Consider the following 14,555-nt stretch of genomic DNA (forward strand, 5'->3'; position numbering starts at 1 on the left):
CTTAAAAATGAACAACAATTTGTACTTTTAAACCTAATAAGGATTATGAATAAAAAAATAACTCTCAAATAGTCTAATTAAGAGAAATAATGAGCTTTTCAATTATCACTTAGACCTAAAGAAGGGGTTCAATTGAACAATTGCACGAAAATATATTTATTCTCAGTCAATTATATGTTTAAAAAAATGCACTCATGTAGAGAACAAATAATCGAGAGGAAATAATTCATAGTAAAATTCTATTTAATAAAATGTTCTCTGTCAATCACAGAGGAATGAATGTAAACATTCTTGCTTAAAAAGACTGAACAATGATATGGATGTGGTTGATGGAAACAAAATATTTACACTATCATGATAAAATTTAAATAACAAATTAGAATAGTAAAACTGGTAATGTAAGCACTAGTGTCACCCCTTATAGGCATAACATGAAGTTAGTTTCTAGGAAGCATTCTCTGTGTCAGTAGATGCTGTCTCTTTGTACTTGTAATAGCTAGCAAAGGTCATGAACATGCCCAGGTTGAGTAAACTCAAAGAAGCAAGAAGCCAATAAAAGTAATCTAAATGAGATCTATTCAAGTTGTTTGCAAACCAGCATTGCTCCTGCTTTCCACAAGTAGCCTTCTTAATGATCAAAATGAGGAAACTATTGAGGAGACTACCAACTCCTAAAACACTCAAATAAATAGAAATACCCAATCTTTTCATTGTGTCTGGCATTTGATCATAAAAGTACTCTTGCATTCCTACCATTGTAAACACATCAGCCATGCCAAAAAGAACATATTGTGGAAGTAGCCAAAAAACACTTATTGGGATTGTTGCCGAGGGAACGTCTATGAGTCCACTATCCCTTGTTGCATTGATTCTCTTAATTTCTACCCCTGCAGCAACAATCATTGAAATGGTAGAAATGAACATACCAGTTCCTATCCTTTGGAGCAATGTTATAACTCTCTCATTCCCTGATAATCTTCTTGCAATTGGAACAAAGATACGGTCGTAGACAGGGAGCGATAGGATTATAGATATGTTCATGAAACATTGCATACTTGCTGAAGGGATCACAAAATGTCGACCAATTTTTCTATCCATTGTTCTGCCCTATTTTGTGAAGAATGTTGAGGATTGTGCAAAGACAACACCATACATTAAACATGCCATCCAAATGGGTAATATGCCCAAGAGGAGTTTTACCTCTTCAACTGGTTGTACTGTGCAAAGTCTCCAATTGCGTGCTATTTTGCACTCAAAGTCTAGTTCATCTTCAATTGTTGCTTTGTCAAGAAACGTAAAAAAACAAGACTATGAGTTTCATCAAAAAGGAATCTCCCAAGCATATAGGCCCAAAACAAACACAGTTGAGAACTCCAAGCATTTGAACTAGCATTATTCCCAAATGTTGTTACTGAACTAGAATTTGAAATTGCATCTAACATCCCTTTTTTTTGGCATGCCTATAATGGAAACTTGGCAAACATTTCTAAATTCCCCTCAGCCTCATATTAAACCATGACCAATTTGGTCCATTCCCAGTTTGAAAACACAAAACTTATCATCTAAGTCTATCAGATTTTCACAATCCATATTAAATGTTTGCTTTCTTTTCTAGGATCGTGTGACAGTTGTTAGCATCAACCAAGTAGAGTGAGAAGGAACCAAGTAGAGTGAGAAGAGAAAAAAACCCAATCTTAAAATATGATGTTTTGAGTCTGGAGCAAGACTCTGACATATACTTGCATAGTGAGGGTTTTAGACTCCTGAGGGAGGCTGATAGAGTCACCAAGATTAGCCCCTGCCATGTTGCATTGCATGAAGTGTTACTTGGGCATGTTAAAACACTGGAAAATGAAAACTTATTAAGCTACTTTGAAAGCAAATGGACATCTGATTCAGTTTCCAACAAGTGCATATTCAGTTTCTTTATTCACAAAAACTCTTAAATCTGTAGATAATACTGGTTAAGGAATTTTATTCCAAATTACTCTACCCATTAATTGTATAGTTAAGGAAAAGGATTTTGTGAAGGAAAATAATACTAACAAGTAGGTAGATGAGAGAAGAAACAAGGATTGTCCAATACCGACCCAAATATGAATCAGCAACAAAAGCACCCAAAAAAGGCAAAATGTATTGTACCCCTGACCATATGTTCACATTGCATGTAGCAATTGCAGTGCTTTCATTCAAAACACTTGTGAGATAAATCATCAAATTTGAAGATATGTCGGCATGGGCAAACCTCTCTGTAATCTCCACCCTTGTTATTAACAAATAAATTTAATGGTTGAAAATTGCCTCTGAATGGATAGACTCCTCAAAACCAAAGGAGAAAAGGGTTGGTCATGTTTAAAAATACTTGTCCACTTCTCTCCACATGGAGAAAATGTAGCTGAAAAGAACCTTCAAGGCTTCAACAGCAAAGGAAAACTCAACTAATCCAGATGGAGAAAACATAACTGAAAAAAATCTTCTGTAAAACTTATAAAACCACTTCTGATAGCAAGCGTAAGCAATGAAATACAACAGGAAACACCAAGAGCAATTTTAACAAACACTTACACTAAAGACCTTTCCACCTCACATTGTTTGCTCCCCTTAAAGAGAACACTATTATTTAGCCTTTAGATACTTTAAATTTATCACATTGAATGCAAACTTGAGAGTTGAGAGGGTAGTGAAAACATGACATCATTTAATCCTTGGCACAATTGGCATATGCATATTTCTAAATATCTGATGTAGCACATCTTATGGTAAGAGGAGCATGTCCCAGAGTATGGGATTTTGAATTCGGGTAAGCAGCTATTATTTGATGGTCTATCCAAGCACAGATTCCTGACAATGAGGAATTATATCTACATCCTTACAGAAGGTAATGGAAGGTTAGCTTTCTTCAATAAGGAAGATGGATCATGGAGCTACTGGGGAGTGGATGATAGTAGAAATAACATCACAACTATTTTTAATGTGCATCTCTGTGATCCATCATTGATTAATCTCGAATCAATGACTAATGTCTTAGGGGTGAGGTGAGGTGGTAGAACTTGATGAAAAATCAACTTCATTGTGTGAGATTGATTTATTTCAAATCACCTTGTCTATATTTTGATCTACATGGATAATTGCACAATCAATCATACAACCATGCATCTCATGTTGTTACATAGTGTGAGATGTGTGGCAATCAAAGTTCTGCACCTCTTTGTTATGTTATAATTGGTGAAACTTTTCGATGCACTTTTTGAATGGTGTCATTTTGAGTTGTAATTGCAAAATTATGAACACGAAGTTGAGCTGATAGGCTTGTTCTAGTTTTTTTTTAGAACTCTAAATTTCCATATGGATCAACACTAGCAACGAGTACTTTCGTGTTTGTTCCAAGTAAATCCTAGAAAACAAATGTAGTTATTGATTCCACAAGTTGATATAATTTTTATTTATTTTTTCTTGTCCCCCCTATTGTATTCACATTTTTCTTCCTTGTCTTGTGTGGCAGTTACAACAATATCATCATAAAATATGCTTACCTTGGCACAAAACTCACATAAATTTCTATACTGGTGTACTAAGTGGGTTAAAATTTTGTTAGAGAAGGTATGCCTCATGACCTGGAAAATCAAATGAGTTAATTCTAGTTCCATCCATTGTTCTGTTATCCAGGATGTTACTAGAGTCTAGATGAGCTTCACGTCTCCTCTCATTCAATTGGCATGACACTTATAGAACTCTCTTGATGTGGGTATGATCCATACATCAGAGAAATAATTGATTCTTAGAGTATCATTTTGTACAAAATAAGTGATGACTAATTCATCTTCTTGATATATCTTCTCTTAAATGCAATTTTTCTGATTCCTTTTATTGATTTTTTTCATTTCATGCTCTGCTTCCTAACTTGTTTCCAATCAAATCCAACATCTTCATTTCATAATGTCAGTTCTATGTTGCATAAGAAGCATGTTGCTTCAATTTATTTTAAGGGATTTGAGATTATCTATTCGTACACAAATTAATGATGACTGATTTCCCACTTCTAATACAAAACGCATACAGCTTTGAAAAAATGAGACCCAATTAGCTTGTTTTCTTAGAGAAAATCAAGTGAACTTCCTATAAATTCCTATTCTATCATACTAAGTGGGAAAAAAATAAAAATAGGCAGAGTGAGTCAGCTAAATCAACCAAGAAAATCACCAATGCAAACCCTCATGATCCTACAGTCAATAGCTGTCCTCCTAAGACCTCTCTTACTCAAGGCAGCTCCAATCCCAATGTTCAATCTATAACAATAAAGAGTCTTGTCTTCCTAGAAGAAATCTTAATGTAATATATAGTAGCCACTGCTTAATTAAACTACTAAGCTCAAACTCCTAAACTCCTACCAATGTAGACAAGATGCTCTAAACTCATTATATCATTTATCCACAAATGCTGAAAATTAGTCTAGAATGGTGTCAGCAGATGTTGTTTCCAAGATTGTTCATCTCCTCACTATCTGTGAAGTTGATTTTACATAAATTTGCATTAGCATCTTATATAATCTAGCTACCATTGAAGATGGAAGAATAGCAATTGCCAATACTAATGGTTGCATCATGACTATAGCAGAGCTGCTTGATACAGGCACCCCTAAGGAACAAGAACAATCGGTGGCTATACTCTCGTTGCTATGCACCAAGAGCTTTGACCATTATCAGCTGGTTTTAAGAGATGTACTTTGAAATGATGTACTTTGAAATCAACAAATGCCCTCTTATATTATTCAAACATTATTTTGTAGACTTGTAGAGAAATATCAACATGAGGCCAGAGTTGTAGATTTGAATATTGATTATTAGATAGGTTCAAGAGATACTAACCAGTGTCAGATACCAAATAGATGATCGCCATAGCAACATCCCATTTTTCTCCTTCTTTATAAAGAGGTTGGTTTTTCTGAAGATCGACTAAGAATTCCTTGGGTGAAAGTATGCCCGTTCCAGTAATACCTTCAATTGGACCAGATGCAATACCATTTACACATATTCCATAATGCACAATAATTAATAAAGACTATAATGCACAATAATTAATAAATATTGTACAAATTATGACAAAACTTAATAAATTTTTTGTGCTACTCTTTATTTGAAGGAACTATATCTGGGGTTTATAGCCACTTTATAAGTTATCATCATACAAAGGACTTAAATTGGATCCTACATGGCATGGATCAGAAGGCACATTCCAATTAACCAAGAAGATTATGCCTACGATATTGTCATGTCCCATGAGAAAGAAGATGATGAAAACTGTGGGTAGAACAAGTAAATAGAAATCACCCTCAAAAAAGAAATCATTGAGTTCCAAAGGAAGCTTAAAGATCAATACAATTTAGCATTACCAAATGAACTTTAGGATAAAATCTCAAAAGAAAATAGTCAAACCAGACCTTGTGTATAGAAAGAAAAGAAAATTATATTAATGTCCACAAGGGACTAGAGATAGCAAAAGTTTAAAAAAAGTTGTAGGAAGATGAAAAGCAGAATTGTCTAAACTCTGAACTTTGAAGGTGTATTTATTATTGAAGTAATATGTTAAAAATTAAGACACATAAATCATTGATAAGTAGGAGATATTTTCCACATCAAGTCAAATTCTGATATTGCTATCAAGATTCAACAGTGTAGTTTTTGAGTCAAACTCATTGAACCATGATTCATGCATAGTAGTTCACACAGACTCATTTCTCATGAGAATGAATGAACACTTTGCACTCATTGCATCAAGGGAGTGCTCACAAAGATGAAGCACCATGACTTGCTCAAAGGCTCAACCATTCCAGTACTACTCCAGCTCAAGAAGGCTTAACTATGGAGTTTCCTCCATGGTTTAAACCACTCTACTTGGAATCCCATTTGCAAAACCTACAAGAAGTGTTGTGCCTTATGAACCATTCATCAGAAAGCCCGTTGAGCTCATCAATAGATAAGCCTAAGATATTTTCCACAGCAAGTGAAATTGTGATATTGCTATCATGATTCAACTGTACATTTTTTGAGTCAAACCCATTTACTCATGAATATAATATATGACCCAAGAAAGAGGGTGAAATTTTAAATGTAATGGATTATACATCCTTTCCTCCTACTACCAAATGACTAAAGGTGCTTGTGTGCTATATGTAACCCCTTTTCTTGTAGTTATTTGCAAAATATATGGAAAAATGAAATTTCTGAAATGAAAACTCACAGTAATACAATTAAATTTCTAAATGAAATGTAACCATAAATACTGGTAGAAGCCTTCAATTACTTAACATAAATATATAATTGGATTTTCGTTGAATTAAATCCTACATTGGTCAAAATTAAATAACAAGGATAACATATAGAGCATCACATGTCCCAAAATGCTTTGTCAATAGGACAAGTGGCTAGACAGTGAAAATCTCAACATGGGACGATTATACCATTCACTACTCCCCTACTAACAAAATGTCAAAAAGTCTTTAAATGACTATGTTCCATGAAGGTCCCTTTATCCTTAATACCAACATACATGAGGAAGATATGTCTTAGTTCAATGACTAGTTGAACTTTGTATATACACTCAAAGACTTAGGTCTACATTTAAACAAGAAATTCAAAAGCCTTCTGAAAAAATCAATCTTATCTCAATTTAGATTATGAAAATGAAAGCACAAATTTTACTTCTTTACAATGACTGATACATATCATATCTATCCATTCAGAATGGAAGGCAAATAAGCCTTTTCAACGAGGTAATATCAAATAATTTCTAAGTATTCAAACAAGAAAATGAACTACCTTACTCTATGATTTGAAACAGTGAATATCAAATAAGCCATATGGAACAATCAATGAAAATGTTTTAAGTGGTCAAGCAAACTGTCAAAACTGCATAAAGATCAATGGTATGTAATAACCCCAATTGGGTATGGCTTCAATAAGCACCAATTTCCTTTCCAATTCAGTTGTTTGACATTTAATCAAACACTTTGACAATGACTAACCCTCACTATTATGCAGTTTCTTATGGGATTTTTAAGTGATTCTTCTAGTCTGAATTTTAGATAATATGTTGGAAAGAAATGACAATACTAAAACTTCATCAAACTAATCCAATTCTAAATATGAGAATCAAATTTGTAATGCTGAATGTACCAATGAAACTCATGAAATTGAAATGCGAATAACTAATATCAGGAAGAGTGTAATAATCCCTGCTTGCTCTGATCAAGGAGATCAAGTTTAAGCTAGAAGTATTTTGTCAAATATTTAGCATGTAACCTAGGTCTTAAGCTTGGATACTACTGTAAGAAATCACTCATGGGAACATGGTAACAAGACCAAAGGAATGTGCAAACAATATGAAAAGTCAAGAGATAATAGTTCTAAATTTTTATTATTCTCCACTACAGCAGAGCTCGTACAACATTTAATCTATCTGAAACCATGAAGGAGAAATCACTGACTGTATCCCAAGAAACTAATCTATGTTTACATTACTAACACAACTAGTAATGCAAAGCAGTTTCTAGCTGGAAATCTATTTGCAGCAGTGAGTGATGCAATTTGGGACAATGGAGCATCTTGTGGGAGACAGTACAGTGTCAGATGTCTCAATGGTACAAATCAAATCTCACAAAATCCATGCTCAGACAACACCAATTCCACTGTTGTCAAGATACTCCATTACTGCTCTTCTAACTGCAATGGAACACTCCAACTCTCTGCTGATGCCTTCAGAGATATTGCTACTTCCACAACAGGGACAATCAATATTGAATATGATTAGTAAGTTTATATTTAACTTTTAATTTGGTCATTCTTCTTTAAAATAAGATGTGGGCCTATTTATTATTGACTAGTCTCCTCCCAATTCACCCAAATTAGAGTTGGGGGTTGGGTTATAGACATTTCAAACCTATAAAACAATAAAAGAAAACACTAATCTTCGACCTAGAATTCTCTCAAGTTGTTAAAATTGGTAGCTTTCAATGATTATTGACTTTGATTTGTTCTATTGTAGATTATAATAGCATCAAGTTCTATTACATAAGTGTTAGGAAACTCTGCTGTTTAAGGTTGCCATGAATTGGGGAATTAAAGGTCAGAAACATTGTGTAAAGAGAATTATTGTATAACCATCTTATTTATTCCATTTTATGTATCACACAACTTCTGTAATAACATTAATATTGATTGTAGCCCATTCCAACATTATCACATTCATTGTGATTGTCTATTGCAAATGTTCCTTATCATTATATGTGGAATAGTGTAAACTGATTGTTGATATATATTCGATTAATCTTAATTTCTGCTAAAAAAAATTATTTTGGAAGATGAAATAATAAAAGAATGGAAGATCCCATAGGTGTGATAGTGGAATCAAATTTAAAATCCTACAAAGAGGGAGTGGAGATACAAATTCCCATCTCCAAAGAATTTGTCAGAACCAAACCCAATTGTGTGGAATTGATAATTTGTTCATGGGAATTCCTAGTTCAAGTGATAAGTCATGGCCTTCTATAGAGAGTTTTCTTTGTTAGATCCAAAACAATTTGGGTAACATCGTCAAGTTTATGGTATTCCTGACTGTTTTAAGAAGGATACAACTAGTAGAAATTATTGAGGGTTGCCATGGATGATGGATGGCACTGGAATTTATCTAAGAGATTGGGAACCAAATATCTAATAAAGCATAAAATTTTCAACCTTGATATGGATATCCAAATTGAAATTAGCCCCATCTAGATGCATGACGTCAGCAATATAATACCACAGTGTAGTAAGGGGAACATTGATGTAGAGAAATCTCAAGGAAAAATAATGGAGATGCTTACAGAAATTTTCATGGGAGGGTAAACTTTATAATGTTACATCATTAGTCATAATCTTGACAATTAGTGACAATTAGTGATATAGTGAACGGAATAATTGGACGATGGAACATAAAGTGACCTTTCAGATGAACGATCTATTCAAATGGATGGCCTTTGTCTAAATTGATAAGAAATGAATGGCCTATTGTAAATTGATAAGGAGCATGTAATGTCTTGACTTTTATACCACTCAATTACTGAATAATAAATGAAGGTAAACTATTTTTCCATTTCACAAATATGATAAGCACGTCACTGTTCATATTTGCACATAATGTATTGAAACTAAGCAACACTGTGATCCAGCTATTGTGACACCTCTCTCAGGTAGTCGACAGAAATTAATCTATTAAGTTATAACTATTTTTTTCCTTAAAAGTTTATACAATGCTATGGTACACAATGCGGAAGCAATATGAAACATACACATTAAGCAATGCAAATATAGTTTTGATTACTGAAAGCTTCCTTACTGTTTCAATGGAGGTTGCACTGAAGTTGTCAAACGTTGTTGGCACTGGCAGTAAAACACTGTTGGCACGTAATCTTCAAACCCTTCCTCTGCTGGCACCACAAAATGCAGTAAACAATAAATATCAATCGCACATCCATAGCCTTTCTTTTGGTCGCGCAGCAAGATTGAAATTAGGGTGCGGCAAAGAGCTTTTTTTGGATTTTGACATAATGTAAGTTCATGTTGGTCGAAATTTTGACCAACATGGGCTTCTAGTTAAAAAAATTATATACGTTGCCTTGCATAAAATGACCAATTTGACCCCATTCTATTAGATGGTCAAAAATTTTGGTCTAAAAATGGGATCAAATGTACTAGTGAAAAGTTTTAATTAAATAATTAAAATAAGGATACATCGACCATACAGGGATGACATTGGTAAAATATGAATGGTTGAATCACTAACTCCATGTGCCACTACCAGGGATATGAATCCTACATACTAAACAACACGATCAAGTGCAATTGCATATAATAACATATTTGAAGCAATAAATGCATTAAATCACCTAATTTAACCATTTATTCAATTATACTAAAATAATCTATTTACATCACTCACTTTTGCATAAAGCATAACAACGCAGGAATGAAGTAAATAACTATAGCATTAAATCTACTACATGACATAATCATAGATATTTCCAAATATTGGATAACCATATATCATCATAAAACATATTGTCATCTCAAAATGGCACCATCATTCAATATGATCAACTAAACAACATAGTAGCCTAACATCTATGATACTAAAATCAAGGTATAACATTTGACCCTCAGGTCATCTCAAATGTAAAACATAACATAAGTAAATATCTGCATCACATAACCAATGAATCCAACATGGAACAATCCATTTTTAATTATTTAAGCATTTAATAATGGTTGTTTAAACAACATTAAAAGGGAACTTAAAACACATAAGTGAACATAGTCATAAACATGACTAACCATTGCTATAGGAACCTAGTCCAGTGTAGCAAGATAATAGTAAATAGTGTAATCTCTACACACATCTAAAGGTAATGATGGAACAACATCATGATACCACATTGATCCTGGTAACCACTGGTACAAACGTTGGTGAACCATAAATCACATTATAATCTCATAAATTAGCTAAAAGCATAGACAAAGCAACTAATATAGTAACATAAATCCAATCACCTCAAGGGTGTAGACCACTCATGGTCCCAATCATGATCCGATATCAATGAGAGATCAACAAAGTTGCATTCATCAAGATGACTTGCAAAAGTCAAATGGGAGAGGCAATATAGCTCATGTGTATGTACATATGACATCATTAAATATAATATTTATCAAATTGAAATTATATGAAAAACATAAATTTTATACACATAAGTTATAAATTTAAATGAATTGAAATACATGTGTACTTACCTACATAGCCATCAGACCAAATCTAGTGCTCTGAAGCATTTATCCCACTATTTTTAAGATCTTCAAAATACATTTCAAAACAATGAGCCACAAAGGTCTTGTCATGAACTTTATCTTCATTGATATAGAAATGAACCTCCTTGATAATAATGTGTTCATTGGGTCAAAAATTTCTATCCCACCCAAATCAAATTATGCATGTTTGTAGGTCACTTTCACAAATATTACAACTTGGTCAGAATGATAATATTGAGCTTGAAGTCTAATTGAGGGGGAAATGTATAGTTCTTAGAGAAACCTATAATTTAAAGAATACAACTAGGTGGAAAATAATTTTTTGAATCATGAAACTATTTAGCTTACCATCATGCACAATGACAATGTTGGATATGTAGATAAATCATAGGACAAAATTTGTTCATCAACTCAATATAGGGAAACTCACTCTCCTTCAATACATGTTTTTTGGATCATCTTCTATCTTAGTTTGGTATGTCTCATATGAAAATCTCTTCCATAAAACTAGTGTTGAAACATCAATATTCTCATTTTGCAGTGGAAATTTATACAAATTTCCACAATCATTGCATTGATATTTTATATATTGTACTTTAAAATTTGTTCATAAACTCAATGTATGGAAAATCACTCTCCTTCAACAAATTTTTTTTGGATTCATCTTTTGTCTTAGTTTGGTATGTCTCATATTCAAATCTCTTCCACAAAATTTGTGTTGAAACTGTACTGTCTTAAAATGGACGCGCTTCATTTTGAGACCTTGTAGCCCTCCTTAGTGTGTTTTTTATCTTTTTTTCTCCTCTCCCCTTCCATTTTTTCATCTATCACCTTCTAACATGGTATTCTAGGTTTTCTTTGCTACCCTTTTGAACATATCTCTTGATCAACTTGTTATTTTTTGGTTTCACATGCACCTCCCTCTAAGCCTTCTAGGGTCTTCTTGCTCCCTTCTCTAGGACTAGGTTGACTAGATCAACCTAGTCTTAGCTAGGTCAACCTCAATTTGACCTAGTCCAGTCAAGGTTGACTAGGTAAACCTTATCCTTGATGATTGTAGAGTTTGGGGCCCGAAAGACCTTGATTTTTACCAATTAGTTTAATTTACTCCCCAATCAGCTAGAGTTGTTTTCCTATTTGAAAAGTAATATATAAGGAGGCTTGGGGGCTTCATTTTCATATCTAATCTCATTTTCTTGAGTTATCTCATCCACAAGCAAGCAATCATGGTGTTCTTCATCTTTAAGTATATTCAAGCATTCAAGTCCAAGCATATTTTTCTTGCATCAAGGTTCTTCCTTTAAGGTGGTAGTGAAGTTTGGCTCTAAGGAGAAGATCCATCATTTGAATCTATTAAAGTTATACTATTATTCATCCATGGCATGCCACATAAATTTCCACACATGAGCTTTTGGATTTTTTTATTTGTTTGAGTCAAGGCTATTACTTTTACATACTTGATCACATATCAAATGTAATTGCATTTTCGAAGGTAATTGTATTTCTCATTTGATATTATTTAGATCTACTACATGTAAGCATTTCATTTATAAATTATATTTCAATTAATGGTTTATTCCTTAACCTAGGGCTTGACCAAGGCAAGCCCTCATCAACCCAAAAATAAAAACTCTTCATTTTCTGTGTATAGGAGCTAGAATTTAGGATTTTGCATGTGATCTAGAAATAACTCCTTATAAGATTTATGGAGAAGTTGTCTTGATTTTGGTACAATTTTTTTGGACTATGTCAACTCCATGAAAAGACATCCTTCCTCCATGTTGACCTAGTATTTTCTTCCTTTTCATCAAACAATTTCTAGGTTTTGTTCCTTTCATTGATTCTTTTGAGAACCTGTAGTTGGATATTCTACAATAGGCTCAGATCTGCTACTTTTGGAGCTTTAAAACATATTCCTCTACTTATTTCAAGGTGATTCTTTTAAATTTTATTTCCTTTTATATCTTAATCATAGATCTATATCTTAATTGGGTTGATTGTGTAGACATAGCATCTAGATCTACATTATTTATGCAATTGGTTCAACTTTACATATACACTATTATATAAGGGACAAAGAGTGTATTCCCTTGTATTCCATTCCCCTTTATAACTCAAATTTTGTATTGCCACCCTTCTTCCTTTGGGTTCTAGCTAATCTAATTTGGATATATATGTGAAATCATATAAGGATATTTTCCTCTTTTCCTCACATATATATTTGAATATCTTAGTGGCCAAAAAAAGCGATGATCTAAAATCCTATTAAAGTTTCTTCCTTTTTTCCTACTAAATAAAAAACATAAATATTCTCAATTTGTAGTGGAAATTTATGCAAATCTCTACTATTATTGCATTATTTTTTTGTACATTGTACTTTGAACTCATGTGAATCTTCTAATTTATCACATAATATAGACTTCACAAATTGTGTTGTACTTCTAGAGATGACCATTTCTACTGCTATAACTTTTTTATATGGTTGCAGATATAGATCAAATTCAAGATGATTTTGACAACAACAAGATTTGTGTAGCTTATTTATGTGTACAAAGAAAGGATGAAACCTCTCAAACATTCTCTAATATAGTTTCACATCTAAAATTCTTTCTTAAATGCTTGAAATAGTTCACTTTATGTTATATCTATAAAATGTTTTGGGTGTTTAGTTTCTATACCTATCTTTTTACCTCTAATTTGTACAATATTACATCTATTGGAATAAAAATGAAAGCACGTGGTCTAATATTCAATGATCTAATTTTTTAGATCTTCAGAAACTGTGCCTTTTCAAGGAAGTATAGAAATATTTACCCAATTATTTTCAATGTTTTTATCTAACGTATTTCTCCTCCTAAAATATATTTGAACAACTCTTCTAGTTATCTACAGTAGATCAAAAATTGAATGTACATGGTTTCTCTATGTAAACTTCCTACTATATATTGTAGTCATCAATGCTCTATGTGCATCAAAAAAATCACTTTTTCGAGTTGTGTTATTAATTTTATTTAATGTATCTTGCAAATTTTCAACTATTTTTTGATTAAAGTTATTTGCATATCTTTTCTTGTTATCAACACCCAACAACTCCAAAATGATAGCCATCTCTCTTTTCCTAAATAACCTGATAAATAATTGTGCTCTTCTGAATATTCTTTTATTTTTTAAATATTCATCTCAATTTTTTTACAATGCATTTTAATAGCGCATTTATATACCATATTCTTAGATGGAATTGTTGGATACAATTGATTAATTGTGTGTTGTCTTTGATGTTACACAAATGCCATATTAGTTGATAGTTAGTGCATGTCAAGCTCACTTGTTCAATGAAGATAGTTTTCCTTGTCTACTAAGTGTTCCTAAGTTTGCTCTGTACAGAAGATAGCATCTACTGAGATCACTTGAGCGTCGAAGGAATTTATGTAGAAAAAAGTGTTAACTGAGCTCACTCAATTAACAAAGGGAAAATTGAATAGAACTAGTATTAATTGAGTTCACTCAGTTACCAAAAGAATTCTGTAAGTTTGCAATGTTAATCAAGCTCTTGTTGGTTAACATAGGAAATCACTTCAAAATTAGTTTCTACCGAGATGGGTCGGATACCAAAGGATTTTCTTAGTTTGGCATGTAAAGCTTAATTATTTTACCTATTAATTCTATCCAACTATGGTAATGAATATTGGTTATTCTAATTTATATTTGAGCTGACTTGACAAT

The 14,555-nt window shown here is 32.7% G+C and overlaps 1 pseudogene; it reads right to left on the reverse strand.

Moving 5' to 3' along the window:
• Nucleotides 1-444: 444 nt before the first annotated feature.
• The window catches only part of LOC149544843 (protein NRT1/ PTR FAMILY 5.4 pseudogene), a 42,553-nt pseudogene continuing 28,442 nt past the window's right edge, over nucleotides 445-14,555 (reverse strand).

Source organism: Cupressus sempervirens, chromosome 8 (genome assembly GCF_028749045.1).
Source record: "Cupressus sempervirens isolate cs-2001-9-10 chromosome 8, ASM2874904v1, whole genome shotgun sequence".
Lineage (NCBI taxonomy): Eukaryota > Viridiplantae > Streptophyta > Pinopsida > Cupressales > Cupressaceae > Cupressus > Cupressus sempervirens.